Here is a 17,784-nt window from a genome sequence, read left to right on the forward strand (position 1 = left end):
GGAGAGCCGGAGTCGCTTTGAACACCTGGGCTTATTCAATTAAGGTCCTCCCTGTTGTTCTTGTGCTGGTCACTGGTACAGCGATATCATAATCTCCCCCTCTCCCTCTCACTCCTTCTGTTCCGTCCTTCTCTCTCTACTCCCTTTCTCGACAAGGAACTTCGGTATGGCTTTGACGCGTGCATGTCTGAATTCCGTGCGACAGAATTAGGGAAGATGTCAATAGGACGAGCAAGTTTGAAGAGGACACCCTTTTGTATAAATTTTTCGGCTGCCATTACATGGCTTTTGAGCATCTTGGCAGTTTTTGATTGACAGTGCTGAAAAGCCGCCATCCAAATTGGTGGGAGGGCGCTATTTAAAGACTCATATCTCACTTGCCTGCCACAGGCATGTTAATTTCATTTGATGAACTAATTGCAGTATTTGTCTTAAAAATTTTACCAGACATCTTATACCTCTGTGTCACATCTATGCATGAAAGATGATTATTGATTGCAAAGCACACAAGCAGTGAAACTTCTTAAACTAGGTTGTCATAATCATTTGTGTGAAATGTAGTTCTTAAAATGTCAAGTTTATTTAATGTATTTCAGCATACTTCTGTCAGGAGCACTTTCATTTTCTATTTGGTAAGGATAGTTTTTGGTCTACTATTTTTGTACAATGCTATATTGAAGTAAAACATTTGATTTGTTTTTGTTTTTGTGATGGGTACTTTCTTATTCCTTTTTTTGCAGAGAGAAAGAGAGAGAGATAGATAGATTTGTTTTGCAATATTCTATCTTAAGGGATATTGTTTGTGTCCATGGCAGTAACAATTTTTTTTTTTGAAATAAGGAGGAAGAACTTTCAGCGTAATTGTCTTTTTTGAGAATGAAGTATACATATCTTTTTTTGAAAAGGTTCTAAGATTTTTTTTTGCAAGACTTCCAAGACTTCTATTGAATGCAATTTTCAATAAATCCTTCTGCTGTCATTTGTGCACGGAGAAGTTTATGAATTGTTTAAGATCGGAAATTTTAGAAGCCCTCGTAATGGTACAACAACAGAGATGAGATATATATAGGTGAGATAGTGTAGAGGTATTTGCATGCTTATATGTATATATGTATGCATGTATGTATGTATACAATGTATGTATGCATGTATGTATGTATGTGTGTGTGTAAAACACACAATACATATATCTGTGTGCATGTGTATACAGGGGCGGCGCAGCCGTGGGGGCCGTGGGGGCTTGGGCCCCCACACTTTTTGTGCACCATACAAAGGAATACATAAGGTGTCATCACTTTGGGCCCCCACACTTTTTTCAACCCGGAAGTACGTAAGTGGCACTAAAATGGGAGGGGAGAGAATGAGCTGAGGACCTTTTTTTTTTTTTTTTTTGTTTGTCAGCTGAAGAAACCCGGAAGTGGACGGGGAGAGATGAGCTGAGGACCTTTTTTGCTTGTCAGCTGAAGAAACCCGGAAGTGGACAGGGAGAGATGAGCTGAGGACCTTTTTTTTTTTTTCTTTTTTGCTTGTCAGCTGAAGAAACCCGGAAGTGGACGGGGAGAGATGAGCTGAGGACCTTTTTTTTTTTTTTTTTTTTTTTTTTTGGCTTGTTAGCTCATGAAACCCGGAAGTGAAAACTTTTGAAAACAGTGCGCCGGCCCTGGTATATACCACATGAACATATTGGTGCACACACACACTCACACAGGAGTATAACTATATTCATAAAGAAGTATTAACATAGGGAGAGAAAATGGAATGAAGTGGAAAACATAAGGAGCACTAAATATAGTTTAACCCTCTCTGTGCCAAGAGGGAGCTTTAGATTTTGACGTGTAGACGTTTGAGACGGCGCTTGCGCTGGACGTTCTCCTCTCCCCTGCGGCGTGCTGAAAAGTAGCTGTAGATTACGCTAGGACGCAACGTATAAAAAAATAAAATGGCGCCCCCATATGATCAGTGCATGAAGTAGTTCTCTACGTTGCAAACTGTGCGGATGTAAAAATAGCCCAGTACGCGTAGTGAAAAACTCAGGCGACGCAAGCTTAAAATAGATTGACTTGACGCGCGCTTGTACGCATGCTCAGAAGATGTTTTCTTCCTCTGAACGTCCCCGTAGCAAAAATCTAAAGCTCCCTTATGAGTCAAATGTGCCGAAATTTTACCCACAAGTCCATAGGGAATCAATGTGGCATACAGTGGGTTGATTGAAGAATGACACTAAATAGATCTTCTGAACCTCTAAGATCGAATTGGTAAATAGAAATCTGAATGAATGCTATCATTTTTCCCCTGAATTGGAAAAAAAGAAACATGAAGATTAAGGAAAAAAAGAAAGTATATTTTTAATTCACAATGCTAAGCAGCCCTTCCATTAGTAAAATGACCACCATATCATCCAATGGGTGTTTTTTGATGCATCCATACTCTCCTCATTCTGCTAAACACTGACCTGGAGAAGGAAGGGGGGGGGGGGAGTAGCAGAGTGGGAGAGGGAGAGGGAGGGGGGGGTGAGAAAAAAAAGGATCAGCTCTAAGGCTGTTTTCACACTGGTCGAGAGACGTAATTGCAATGTTGGAATTGCAATTACGAGTACAATTACAAACAGGATATTGTCCGTACATACGACCAAGGAAAGCTTCGCAGATTTCAGAGGGAGGAGAGTAGGTGTGGCTTCTTTCCAAGTTCCTGTCAATCACTCTTGAGCGGTAAGTACTGCGCGCTTCGACTGCAGCACGAGCATATGAAGCCCACAGTTTTTTGCGGAAGTGGTTGAAAGTTCGCTGTAAGCTCCTCCCAAAAAACGCAATTTGGAGGCCAATCCATATACATGACTGTTTCGTTATGTAATTCTGGGTGATCGTGATTCAAAACACCTCTGGACCGTCATATGAATCAGGATTAAAATTGCGTTTAAAATTTCATCTCGCCTTCCATGATCCTAGTTTACATACACATGGCCAAAATGGTCCATTTGAATCATGATTCTAGTGATGCGTGATTAGAATCATGATTAAAATCTCTCTCTCTTGGTACGTGTGAAAACAGCCTAAGTGAGTGCCAAGCTGGACGGAAGGAACGAGCGCAAGAAAGCCGGAGGGAAGGAGAGAGGGAGGGAGAGAAAGGAAAGAGAGAAAATAACGGCTGGTAAAATGCATACACCTAAGCACCCATCAGCTTGATGAAACATAAATTCTCCTCAAGGTTACAGCGTTATTGTCTCAGTGGATGATGGACTACAAGCCATCCCCCCCCCCTCTTGCCATTAAACTGTGATGAGCAATTCATTTGTGATATGTTCATAGCATCCCATACTGTCACAATGCATTCCCATGGGCATTGGAAGAATAGCAGTCATTTCCAATTTCTTACAACATATGAGACGGCTTGTGACTGTATATTTCCACTGGGGGGAAAACTTGGACAAATGTGTAATTTGGGAGACTATAAAACATATACATAGATCATTTTGTTGCCCTCATTGTTTTATGTGAAATAATGAAATGAGTTAGGTTTAGTAGTCATTGGATCATCTGTCAAAGTCTTTGTGTATAAAACATATCGGTTGGATGTCATGTATGAATGTCACGAAGAACCGATGCTAGAATGTTTGCAATATAATGTACTACCTTGATAATGGAAGACTAAAAATATCCTCAAAATTTGCGGTCATTTCATTCACAAGCTTTATGTATCTTATGGGAGCAACATGATGTAGTGGATGAAATGCAGGACTTTGAACACAAGATCCTGGGTTCAAATTCCTCTTTTTGGTTGACCCTGTGGAGGCACCACTATGAGCGTGTTTCTACTGAGAGCACCTCGCATCACCTCGCATCACTTCGCATCACCGCGAATTTTGTCTCCCACGTCACGTCGTATTTTACGACCACTCGAGCTGTTTCTACTGAGCGATAAAATACGCGGTGACGGAAGGTGACGTGCAAAATGTGGTGAATCTGGAAGTCACGTATTTTCAGGACACAGATCGGGTCACACTGCCTCAACTGCCATTTTGTGGTAGACCACTGAATTTTGTTTAGATTTTCCATTCAAAATACCTCTCACCAAGATTTCCTGCCACTTGGTTATTAGGAATCGTCGCAGGTCTAGGGTCCAGTTAATGCTGTCTAAAGTTAGAGGCTCCGGCATACTAACGCTAGTATTCCAGCGAAAACGAATTAGGGAATCTACAACTTCGAGACGATACGATATTTTGGGAAAGTGAACGTAGTGTAAAAATCAGAGTACAATAAGTAGGCTGTTGGGCACGCAAACAATAAACGATGAATGCACACATGTACCACCACCTCATGTATTTAGTAGGAGTTCGTACAAGGCATGATGTGTGCGAAACTACGGTCACTGTGCATGTACACAAGTGTCGGAGTGTGCGATGAACTGATTTGAAAAGCGCGGGCGAAAGCTCCCAATAATTTGAGACTTCCGGTACACCACGAATTTTGCTATCCGGTGTGTTTCTACTGAGAATCGTCCCTCGCATCACCGCGCATCGACTACCTCAGAAGGTGGACGACGCATCACCGCGCATCACCACGCATCACCACGAATCACCTCGCATCGCCTGGCATCACCTCGAATTTTCATCGCTCAGTAGAAACACGCTCTATGTTGACCACTGTGGGAGCACTGTGGCACAGTGAATAAGACTCCTGACTCCTGGAGGACAGGAGTTCAAATCCAGGCTAGCACTTACGTCGTAGGACAAGATGTTTTTATCCACCATGTTCATCTGGACCCAGATGTAAAAATGGGCACCTGGTATTACACAATTGCAAAATGCAATGTACATGGCCTGTATTCTGTTTTTTTGTTACATTGTAGATGACAGACTCGTGATGATTTTGTGTCTCATTGCTGCTATACACACGTTGCAAAACAGATGGAAAAGACAGTAGTCTCAGTAGCTAATTTAATTGAGAATGGTGGCAGGTTCATATATAAGGAAGCTGTTGCTGACTATTAGCAGGCTGGCATTGTATATTGATCACGCTCAAATGATGAGATATCAGTCATCCCGGAATGCCTTCCCAGAAGAGAAGTGGTGCTGACCTTGCAGAACTAGAGATTTTAGCCCAGTTGTCATGGATACAGTTTCCACCCCAACCCATCTTCTGAGAAGATAAATGGAATAATTTGACAACTTAAGGGATGGTATAGTATTGGTTAAGGTGAGGATTCAACTTTAAATATTTTGCAAGATAATTAGAAATCATTTATATGAAATATTAAGGAGCGTACAATTCTAAGAGGAATTAAAAGTTTATTTGATGAAAGTCAGGATTGAAATGGCTGAGATATCCATAAACAAAGTAAAACAAAGCAATCCTAATAAAAGGCGGGTCAAACCTTTTATTAGGATCACTGTGTTTTTAGCTCACCTGAGCCAAAGGCTCAAGTGAGCTATTGCGATCGCCCTTCGTCCGGCGTCCGTCGTGCGTCGTGCGTCGTCCGTCGTCCGTCGTCCATCGTCCGTCGTCCGTCGTCCGTCGTGCGTCGTGCGTCGTGCGTCGTGCGTAAACTTTTTACATTTTCATCTTCTTCTTGAAAACCCCAAGACCGATTTTCATCAAACTTGGCAGGTAGCATCCCTAGGGGGTTAGGAACTCAATTTGTTAAAATGGGCACCATGCCCCACCCAGGGGGCCCCCAGGGGGGCCCAAACCCCCCAAAATTAAGGAATCTGTAAAAATCTTCTTCTCTAGAACCAGAAGTGATAGAGCTAAGTTAATACTATGAGTTAGTACATTGATGACTGTAGTTTCAAGTTTGTTCATGGCAGAATCAGGGGTGCCCCCCTTGGGACCCAGGGGAGGGGGGTGGGGAAGGGTTCTAATGGGGCCTAAATTGTACATTTTCATCGTCTTCTTGAGAACCCCATGACCCATTTTCACCAAACTTGGCAGGTAGCATCCCTAGGGGGTTAGGAAATCAATTTGTGAAAATGGGCACCATGCCCCTCCCAGGGGGCCCCCAGGGGGCCCAAACCCCCCAAAATTAAGGAATATCCGCAAAAATCTTCTTCTCTAGAACCAGAAGTGATAGAGCTAAGTTAATACTATGAGTTAGTACATTGATGACTGTTGTTTCAAGTTTGTTCATGGCAGAATCAGGGGTGCCCCCCTTGGGACCCAGGGGAGGGAGGGGGTGAGGAGGGGTCCTAATGGGGCCTAAATTGTACATTTTTATCTTCTTGAGAACCCCATGACCTATTTTCACCAAACTTGGCAGGTAGCATCCCTAGGGGGTTAGGATCTCAATTTGTTAAAATGGGCACCATGCCCCACCCAGGGGGCCCCCAGGGGTCCCAAATCCCCCAAATGAAGGAATCTTTATAAATCTTCTCTAGAATCAGAAGTTATATATAGAGCTGAGATAATACTATGAGTGAGTACATTAATGACTGTAGGTTCAAGTTTGTTCATAGGAGATCCAGGGGTGCCCCTCTTGGGTAGGGGGGGGGGGGTGGTGGTTGGAAGGGTCCAAATGGGGGCCTGAATTGTACATTTTCATCTTCTTCCTGAAAACCTCATGATGGATTTTTGTCAAACTTGGCAGGTAGCATCCCTAGGTGTTCAGGATCTCAATTTATCAAAATGGGCACCATGCCCCACCCAGAGGGCCCCAGGGGGCTCCAATCCCCCCAAATTAAGGAATCTTAAAAAAATTGGGCCCTTATTGTACATTTTCATCTTCTACTTGAGAATGCCTGGTCAAATTTTGGTAGAGCTGTGAATAATTTAGATTAGTGACTGCGTGAAAGGTGAACTTGCAATACTCAGGTGAGCGCTAGACCCGCGGGTCTCTTGTTGGATATCTCAGCCATTTCAAAACCAATTTTGCATGTTTCCAAGAGGTTTCTCATTATCTAAAAGAAAAAAAAATCACCATCAAAAAACGTTGGAAACGTGAAGCCCCATCTCTACAGAAACTGTATCATCCCTTTAATATCCAGGAAGTTGTAGTACCCTACACTACAGAAGACCATGGATATTAATTGTTATACCGTATTTTCAATATTCATTCCTTGTTTTATAAAAATTTTAAGGGGATGGCTAGTAACTGATCAGTGGGAAACAGTGGGAATGCTGGGGGATGATTGTTCCAATTCTTGTGGGATTCATTTAAGAGTACATTATATACATTGTATATGTTGCGTGAGAATTATTTTCAGAATGGTCTCATATGCCCCGTCACTGTACAGGCATGCTAACCTTTAGAAGTAACTTTAAACTGCACATTATTTGAATATGAGACCATTCTGAAGCAAATGATTTTCACACAACAATAGATATATAATGTACTCTTAAATGAATCCCACAAGGATTGGAACAATCATCCCCCAGCATTCCCCCTGATCAGTTACTAGCCATCCCCTTTAATCCTTCAGATATGCATTAAAATTGCTCTTATCCCTCTGGCTGCAATCTAGATCTGTGGGATAATCATATTCCCTATTTTTAGATATTAATGGCTTCTAAATCTGAGTGTTCTTTGTAAGATTAGTTTGAGATCAATTACTATGATCAGCTGGAATGCTGAAAGCTACGACAAAATATGAACTATAACATTTCATAATTTATTCTCTTTCAGGTGCTACTGAAAGAGATTTAAAATCAATTACAAACTAATTACAACACAAATCACATTCTATCTGTGTTATGTAGCGGTTTATTCAACGGCTTTGATTACAAAGCCAGCCAGCTATTCGAGAGTTGTGTAATGCTTTAAAAATCTAATCATCCAAGAATACAATGAGAGATGTTTTGTATAATTTCTTTCTTGAATCAATTCTCATTTTGATGTCGTATAGTGCCAAATCGCTGAGGCTGAAAGATAAAGAAAGATGGATACCCCTACAGAAATGATTTACAGCAGTGAGGAAGACTGCAGGCAGTCGGTTTGGGGGTGTTAATGTTTCTATTTTGTCAGCAGAAAAGAAATTGTATACTTCAGGCATGGATGGGTTAATCAATACCGTGTGCTCTTTCTGTCTTTCGTTTTCCTCTCCGTCGTAATCCAATTTGTTGGTGCAGCTGAAAACGGCAGCCGTGCAGTTTGCCGGCTGACCGCTGCTGCTCTCTTCCACCGAACGCGGGAATGGCCAGAGAAGCCTGGAAAGCTTGGGGGGCTAAGCGCAGATTGTCCACTAATGTCATTTACAATCGATATCATTGATCACGCAAATTCGGTGTTGTCTGCTCGTCTCGTCTTGTCGTTGGAATAACAGTCGTGGAGTGGGCTGTGTAATAATAGCGCCCCTTCTGCATGGGTACGGCCTTAATGCGGTCTCTTGATTTCAGAGCGGTTGAAAGACCGAACTGAAAAACTGGAGCAAGGCACAAAAGACCCATGTGGGTTGGGGTTGTGTTTCACTGTGCAATTTGCTACCTACAGCCTGTACCTCTCTATAACATTGTCTCCTCACCACATGCATGTTGTATATATATGGTTATATGTGGATTTCTCCTCAAACTGGTCTCAGTCCCATGCATTTGCATTTGTGCGGTGCAGCAGCCACAAATTCTAAGGGCCAAGCTAGCCTAGCTGCTAAAAATGCCGCTTGATTGGACTGAGTTCCATAATGAGCCGTCAAATCCTATTTCAGTGGATGGTGGAATCCTGTTTCAAGGAAGGACCTTGATTTAGTTGCTTGTGATCTGATCAAATTATTGATATTGCTAACCTTGACTTAGTTGCATGTAATGTGGTAAAATATTGATATTTCACTGTTGATAGGTACAGATCCACTAAATCTGATCCATGCTCAAGTGATATATATAATATGCCGAATGAGAAGGATGATTTGTGGTGTGATTAATGTCTGGCATCACAGTTGAAATGAAAATAGAGAGGAACCTCGTGTTTAAACGCATAATTTACCATATGCAGATGAAACAAAAACCCAGCATTACTGATTCAAAATAGTTCTAAAATGTGAGTTAGGGATAGAAACAACCAATGCAAAAATTTGAACCAGTATTACATAGTCGATGTTAAGTATTGTTAAATATACAAAATGTGAACAATAGTTATAATAAAAATGTTTCCTGACTAAACCGTCTACAGTTACAGTTTAATGAGAAATATAGTGATATCTCCTTATATTTTAGGCTTTATTGCAAAAAAAAAAATCATATGGTAGGATGTTTTGTGATACAACTGACCTACACATATGCATCAAAAGTGATATCTTGAGCATTTTTAAAATCACTGCTCCCAAAGGTAAACAGGACCTTTAAGCAGATGACATGCATAAGTAGGACTTACCACAACACTTATTGGTTGAGATATTTGGCTTAGGCCTGCTTTTACAGGCTGTAACCTCTTTCAAATGTCACAATTTTCTACCAATTTGTATACAAGTTTATTGTATATATGTGTAAGTATTGTGTACACCCCCCACCCCCCACACACACACTCAGATGAGAGATCAGTTTTCCCACCAACATTTCATTATTACAGAAATTACAGAAGTTACATTTGTGATTTAATGTGAAAAGACTTTTGCCTGTATTTTAATTTTGTCAGACTAATGCGAAAAAAAAGAACCTGCATGAAATGAAGAAAAAACTGTTAGTTGTTTTGAGTGTGATTCTGCGTTTGATTGGAAATTCATGAAACCCTTGTGAAATCTGGAACCAAATATGAATACATAATTTCCAAATTCCATTAAAAAGTCCAATTCCATTGAATTCATATTGATGAAAACACAGTGTATGATTCACAAATAATGACAAGTCTATTGAAATGGAATATTCAATCACGCAGTCTTATTGGATTTCCATGTCTTGTTGGATAAGGCAAAAGCTAACATGCTATCATTTCAAATCTGCTATCATCCCAGAAAAAGTCTGTACCGTCTCACGGGAGTATTGTGCCATTTATTACGATCTCAATCCGCCATTCAAGGACAGCTCTCCTTGAGTTTTATTTGAACCCTCGTTTGTGATCGCGACCAATAACATCTGGCGCGGAGTCGCGAATTGCTCAAAAGGACAAGAACGAGCTATATTGTAGGGAAAGAACCTGGGGTTCAACGCTTTATTAGATTCAAACCCTAAAGGTTAGCGAAAAGAGGTCCCTTCGATCGATTTTATTTTGACGAAGAGGCTCAATAGAAGATGGACAGATGCCTAGAAAGTGTAGCTGCGGGTTAGTTATCACAGAGGGTTTGGGGAGAGGGGAAAATTACATAATATTATGTGATATATACACGCGTGGGCATAAATAGTGTGTTCAGCATACAACTTTTGGAGGTTCAATTAATTTTGGATTATGTGAGACAATTATGCTGGTGGTTAGATTTGCAATTTAACATAGAACCTCACTGGCAAAATGAGAAATCAATGTTATCCTTCTTCAAGAAGTGGAAGCAAAGTTATGGATTCATGTCGTAGGAAAAAATGAATTAATTGAAATTTAGCTACTAAACAGGTGACAATTCTGTACTATGTTGTTAATTCAGGAATATCAATTTATGTGTGACAACCTCCACCCAAACCCACTGCAATGCAATAGACAGTACATTGTGCTTAGGCGAAAAGCATTGTGCAGAATGTGTTTGCTGTTGGCAGGGACATACATGTGGTAGTTTAGGCAAATAGTGTGTTTAGGGGACTGTGTGTGAGTGTTTGCCTATGTGTGTGTGTGTTGTGTGACGTCCAATATGTTGATTTGAAGAAGAAATGCAAAAAAAAACCCAATCCCAATATTGCTCGAAATATATACATGCTTCACTTGATATCTATCTCTTCATCAGCATCTTCAGATTTCAAAATTTGTTTCAGAAAATGAGCAACATATTCTTCCAGAAGATGCCCTGCATGCAATTCTGATCAATCTGAAAAAGAGCCACCCCCCCCCCAAAAAAAAAAAAATATCAGAAGAAAATTCATAAAATGTGATTGTCAATATACTGTTTCTGTAATGTATTACAATTCATGGTTCCTTTTCCAATAGCCTAGTAACAACCCATTTCAGTCACCTACTCCCTGCAATTAAATTTCGTGGGCAGAAATTATCTTCATTGTTGCTAGGTAGGCCAAGTCTCTGGCAAGCTTTGTTGTTGTTAAGGGCAACTTTTGTGAACAGAGTATGCATTATAGAATTTGAAAACATTACCAAATCGGTCTGTTAAGAAGATTTTTTGACAATACCTCACCCCACATGCCAAACTGTCATCTGTGGGTGATTAGGAGGGCTCATGAAGATCTTACAGACTCTTGACGGGGAAGGGGGGAAGAGGGGGGGGGGGGATTGGGTGAATGATACCATCTTTAACAGGTCTTTCAACTATAGTTGAGCATCTTATGTGATCTCTGCTGGTCCTTTTTCTCTCCCTCACCCCCCCCCCCCCCCTCCTCCCACTCTTCATTTCAAATGCCAGTCAGAATCAGCCGTGAAGAATAATAATCGTGCTGTTCTTTACGAGCCGCCCAGAAAGTCGGGGAATTCAATTTCGGCTGGGGCAGCGCAGACGTCACAAAAGTGCAGTGACTCTGAATTACACGAGATTTGTGCATTTTTTTTTTTTTTTGTCGTTGTTTTCTTTGGTCTTCACAGCTGAAGAGAAATTTCAGAGAGACTGGGGAAAAAAATCCAGAGAGAGGCAAGATTATTACCCTATCCTTCCTCAAGATTTGTTTTTCTTCATTGATTTAGAATATTTATTTACTTTTTTTTTCAGTGTGCAGAAGCGTGGTGAAGCATATTGGAAATAAACTATGCTCCCCACGCATATTGTGGATAAGTATTTGGGGGTGACTGATTTTATTGATCCTTTCTTGTGACCTTTAAACACTCGAGGCTATACTTTAGTAAACCTCACTTACGGATTAAGACTGGCTCTGCATTGAGAAGATGATCAATAGACATGAATTAATCCTTAAAGTCCGAGAGCACACATTTCTTTGGTTTGAAACTGTATCATATTTAAAAAATACTTCAGTATCCCTTAAAAGCATCCACACTATCGTTTTCTAGGGGAAAGTCCCGCACCACAGGACTTTTCCTGCAATGCGGGATCTACGGTGTGTATATGAATGGGGGGCGAGTGTGCCCCTTTCTTCACCGATTTGCATTTGAAGATCCATCCTCATCCCAACTAGTGACAAACCTCAAACTATTGGGATTTCTTTGGAGATGGCAGGTTTCAGCAAGATTTTTCTCGGGATGAAGAATATCATCAAGTAGACAAATTCTGTGTCTTTTTAGAATTCAGAAACCCCAGCCATACCTGAACACACCATGTGTAAATGATATTTGTAGCTCACATTCATCAAGTTCCTTCTTTTGTTGAATTTGGCTTCTTGTAAAACCTGCATACTGTCTACGGAGTTCGATATCATGTGATATGAAAAATGAATGTAGATGCTTAAACACAACATTTGCATATTATACACATGCACACTTATACATTTGCTCACACTCACATACAGTACACACAAACACGCCATTACCTTTTACCCTGCAGGAGATGGGGATAAACCATTAGGGAAAATGGTGATATGTCATCTACGACGTGGAGTCAGCAGAAGAGATTATTGACAACTGGGAGATATTGAGCCAATATTTCAGAATTTTTGCTCATTCTGATACCAGTTATCCATCTAGTGTGGATTTTTCCCCCAGGGGGCCATTCCAGAGTAGTCATGGCGACTGATTCTAATGTCATTTGCATGGGATCGTTCATCTTGTCATGTAAGCTTATATAAGGTGCTTACTTCTTGAAAAGGAAAATTATCTCCATGTTTCTGCTATAGATGTACACCTGTATGATTGCCAGGGTACTGGCATCGTAACGTCCATGACACAATTTGTTGTGACGCTGTAGGGCTCACACCTGTAAATAAAATGGAATGTCCCAGACCCCTTCACAAATTCGTACCAAAGATACCAATATGAATGAAGAAAAATATTAATTAAAAATCATTAATGCAGTTTGGCATAAAACTGAATAGCTGCAGATGTTAAGTATGAATTCCTCTACAAACTGCATTTTGGTTTGAAGATAAAAGATTTTCTCATGGAATTTGAAGGGACTATATTTCATTAGGTGCGTGTACGAAAAATAGGTGATTTTTTGAGTAAAAAGAACTCGTAGTCTGGCTTTGCGGACCCTTGGACAGAGTTTGAGCCAAAGAACCTGCCTTGGAAATTTAATGGATGACAGGTATAGCTCACTTATCCAGGTTAGTGAAGATGAAACAACTCATTTCTCCCAGCTATTTTACAGAATTTTTTGAAATTTGAATTTTAACACACGTCTCTATGGGGAATTATTTACCCGTGTGAGCCCTGCAAGGGAAATACTACACTCTACCTCAGCCAATCAAATCATGTTCTTGCTGATGTTTGCTGCCCACATTATTTGAAATGTTTTGAATAGACTTGGCTCAAACGGATAGGTCCGTGGTAGTAAAAGGAACAGGTGATTAGCTTTTGGTGGTGACCAATCATGATCCCAATCCAGGATTTGTTTGTTTGTTTGTTTTACCCGATGAAGACGAGCACTGAGAATATTCGGCAGGTGTCTATGCGAAATGCCTGTTATAGCAAAATCAGCCCGTCCTCAATGGGTGGAAGGATGTGTGCACAGTTCGTGAAAGTTTTATGCAAGAACGAGTTTCTGGTTTTACAGTATGTTTCACTGCCCTTTTTTCAAATAAGAACAATTTCCTCAAGGTGAGATATCTTGTACATATACTTCAAACGTAACCAAGCAAACTCTGATTTAAAAAGGGGGATGGGGCACAAAAAAAGCTGGAGATATAAATGGTGAGTCAAGAAAGCATGATAGATTGTGCGTGTCGTAAATGAGCCATAAAGATAAATCTCAGCCAGGCTAAAATCACTCGTGGATGTTTCCAGGAGATTTGGTGAATCCGCGCCGAATGCGATTCCCATCGAAAACGAAAAAGAATGATTACTGTATCAGTATTACGAGGACCTTGATACCATTCCCCCTCTCTTGTAGAATATTCCGCTGCGATGTTGACGTATCACAAGCTCACCGTAAACTGTGATTACCTGCAGATTGTATAACATGCGCACCCTGCTCTACCCAGATTTCCCTCCGAATGCGTTTTGTGATGTGCAAATCAAGACATTAGAGAAATCCCGCTTTTTTAGAGGAAAATCGGTCTCCCAAAGACAATTTGTTTGATTTATGAGGAGGTGCAAACCTCAGCGGGCAAAGCATTGGATGCATGATTAATTCATAAATTCTATTTCCATACCTATTTGCCCACTCGCTACCTTGGGCTGCCTTCTCATAACTCATTGTATATATTGTAAATTGAAAAGACCTGATTCTGTTAAACAAAAAAGAAGTGAAAAAAAAGGAGGCCAAGACAGATAGACATTTTTCTTTGAGTTATTAAGCATATAAAAACATGCTCTTAATGTGATCCTTTTTCAAGTGAACTGGTTTGCTTAGATTATATTCAATGCATATATTTTAAAAGGAAATGTGATTACTGCAAACTGATGGTGAACTGAAGAGTCGATATGATGTAGATTTGGTGAATGAGCAAAAAAAAAGGACTAAACAGTAAATTATTAAATAGTTGCACAGAATGCAGTTTGCTGATATTGATATGAGATCCTCAGGAATTCATATGAATTTACAAAGCGTACCGATATTTTTTATGCCTCCGCCACGAAGTGGTGCCGGAGGCATTATGTTTTCGGGTTGTCCGTCCGTCCGTCCTTCCGTCCTTCCGTCCATCCGTCCGTCCGTCCGTCCTTCTGTCCGTCCGTCCTTCCGTCCGTCCGTAATGAATTTTGTGGACAAGGTAACTATCAAAACCTGTTGAGGTATCCTAATGAAACTTTGCATGTATGTGTATTAGGGGGTGAAGTTGTGCCTATCAACTTTTGGGTGCACATGCTCAAGGTCAAAGGTCAAAAGGTCAAGGTCAAATACATAAAATTTCACTATTTCCACCATATCTACTGAATGCCTGAAGATATTTTCTTGAAACTTAGTGTATACATGTATTACCCAATTAAGATTCTCTGGTGAAAGTTTGGGTCATGAGGTCAAAGGTCAAAGGTCAAAAGGTCAGGGTCAAATACATAAAATGTCACTATTTCCACCATATCTATTGAATGCCTGAAGATATTTTCTTGAAACTTAGTGTATACATGTATTACCCAATTAAGATTCTCTGGTGAAAGTTTGGGTCATGAGGTCAAAGGTCAAAGTCAAAAGGTGAAGTAAAAATATTAAAACTTTTTTTTTTCTCCGTACCTTGGAAAATTGTTCAAGGTATCTTCATGGAACATAGTATATACATGTACTGACTGGAAGTGATTATCTAGAGAATGTAGGGTTCATGGGGTCAAAGGTCAGGGGTCAGAGTTCAAGTGCAACACTTCAAAATTTTACTATTTCCCTCATATTTATGCAATGCCAGCAGGGTTATTTTTTTACACTTGGTGTATGCATGTGTAACCTAATAGAAATTCTCTGGAAAGTTTTTTTTTTCTTCTTTTTTTGCCTCAAAGGTCAAAAGGTCAAAGATCAAGTGAAAGTGCTGAACTAACTTTTTCCTCCATATCTCGGAAGTGACTCAAGTTATCTTGAAACTTAGTACATATTATGCATGTTCTACCTGAAAGTGATTATCTTATGAATTTTAGGGTCAAGGGCCAGATGAAAATGGTAACAATTTCCTATTCAATTCAGAAATTGCACCCTTTCTCTACACCTGTACCTTGAAAATTACTCAATGCCTAAATGTATGAATGGGTCAAAGTCAAGTTAAAGTCCTTAAATCCCTAGATACATGCTCTCCTATTCATCCAATTAAACCTAGGTCAAGGAAGGTGAACATTGAACACATTTGTGACAAACTTGTCATTTCAATATTTTGCCAATTTTGTGAAAATGTAATCACACATTCTCCACATGTACTATCTATACCTATTGGGAAAATCATGCATTATGGTGGAGGCATACCAGTCGCCAAAGCGACATTTCTAGTATTATATTGTTTACAAACTGTAGTTTTTACACCGCCATTCCACAAAAAGGTGTCACAAGAGTGAAATCGGTAGTCAATGTAATGCAAGAAGTGAATGGTTCCCCGATATGTGGCAGGGTTTTCATTTCACACAAAAAGGCTGAAATGACTTTTTTTTTTCTTTTTCTGGGAAAGCAGTAGGACATCAAACAATCAGATCTCCATGAGTAGAATAGTTCTATTGTCACCATAGTAACAGCTTTCAAGGCAATATCCAATCATTGCAGATCTGCTTTGTAGGAGTATGGAGTAGGTCCAGTGAACTTGTATAGTGTGTAGTATTCCATCATGTTTGTTTTGATGTCCTATGATATGCTACTGTGGTTCTATAGATCTATTTGTCCTTGTTGGTAATGATATATTGTCCACCTCTTCACATGACATTATATATAAATATCCATTATCTTTCAAGCATTTTTGTCGACCTCTATGTTTAGTTCAGCTGTCTCCTTCCTTTTATGAAGCCTGTGCTCTGATTGCAAATCACATCTTACTGTGTACATGTGGTTGCTATTGAAACAGCCAGGTAACAACCAATCAGCCATTGGCTGTGAGTACGTAAGTTGCACCCATGGTCTGTGTGATATTTTGCTGATGGTAAAATTAGAACTATGTGACATCAACATTAGAATTTATATTGTTTGCCTCAAGTTTGAAGTAATATATAAAAGCAATATTTTATGAGCATTATTCTGTATATTGCCATCTGATTTGAAATGTTTGCTTTTCCCTTGTTTCCTTTTAATTTCTGTGCAGGTCTTTGACCAACTTGGAATTCATCTCAGCGGAAACAAGGTAAGCAAAATCCAGCAAAAATTTGAAGTTTTTTCCAGGAAAGAAAACAGTAATTTGCATTGTAATTGGATTCACTCAAGGTGAGAAATTCATTCAAACATCTTTTTTTTTTTTTTTTAAAGATTTTGTAGAAGGAATCTGTATAGGAATGTTTCTTGACTTTTTAATTCTGATAGTGTGATGTTGCTGGTCCAATAAGAGGAAGTGTATGCTTGCTCTGTACTGTCATTGTAAAATGCGAGTCAAGTTTGTGCATGCTCAGTGTTATACTGGTGTAAGGCCCTGTCACATTAGAGCAAATGCCCAATGAATGCCCAGTGAATTTGAAAATTGGAAGATACGTTTGCATCCGTTGCTAATACTAAATAGTTTGTAACATGTTTGCCATTCTTTGTATTCATTAGCTATTCATAGGGATTCACAGAGATACACTGGAGATTTTGGACATGTTCAAAATTCAAAAAAATCGGTTCCAGCGTGTCATTGAAACTTGAAGACTTGTAAATGTATAACTATGTCAAATTTGGAAGGAATACTGAATACCGCCAAACGAGATTCTTTTTGCGGGTTGACAGAAATCGGACAGGTTGGTAATCCACCTGTTCGAAAGAAATCAAGCGGTACATGTATCCCCTTTCCAAGGTCAACTACATGTGTCATCAAAAAATGAAAATATCAATTTAGCACGTGGTGTAAATAGAGCGCGCACAGATTGGCTTACAAACGCTTTCTTATACACAAAAGAGGCATCTGAATGGTGTCAGCGAAAACCAAAATAAATCTACTGAGATTAGCCTCGATCGCTATGTCGTACATCGCTATACGAGTTTTATCGTGAAACAAGCGCACACTTCATTGGAAAAAAGGCAAACGATACTTTGATACATGCAGTTTTCATACAGAAAGTAAAACAGATATTGACAGAAGAAACTCTAAT

General features: G+C 39.9%; 1 long non-coding RNA gene across 1 annotated transcript in view; it reads left to right on the forward strand.

The window, feature by feature from the left end:
• Positions 1 to 16,848, forward strand: part of LOC139727007 (uncharacterized) — an 81,449-nt gene extending 64,601 nt beyond the window's left edge. Inside the window, exon 3 of the long non-coding RNA XR_011710726.1 lies at positions 16,809 to 16,848. This is a non-coding gene — a long non-coding RNA (uncharacterized lncRNA). The remainder of the gene's footprint in view (positions 1 to 16,808) is intronic.
• The last annotated feature ends 936 nt before the right edge of the window (positions 16,849 to 17,784 follow it).

Source organism: Diadema antillarum, unplaced genomic scaffold, assembly GCF_040938485.1.
Source record: "Diadema antillarum isolate AM-2024a unplaced genomic scaffold, OU_Dant_1.0 seq00000108_RagTag, whole genome shotgun sequence".
Taxonomy (NCBI): domain Eukaryota; kingdom Metazoa; phylum Echinodermata; class Echinoidea; order Diadematoida; family Diadematidae; genus Diadema; species Diadema antillarum.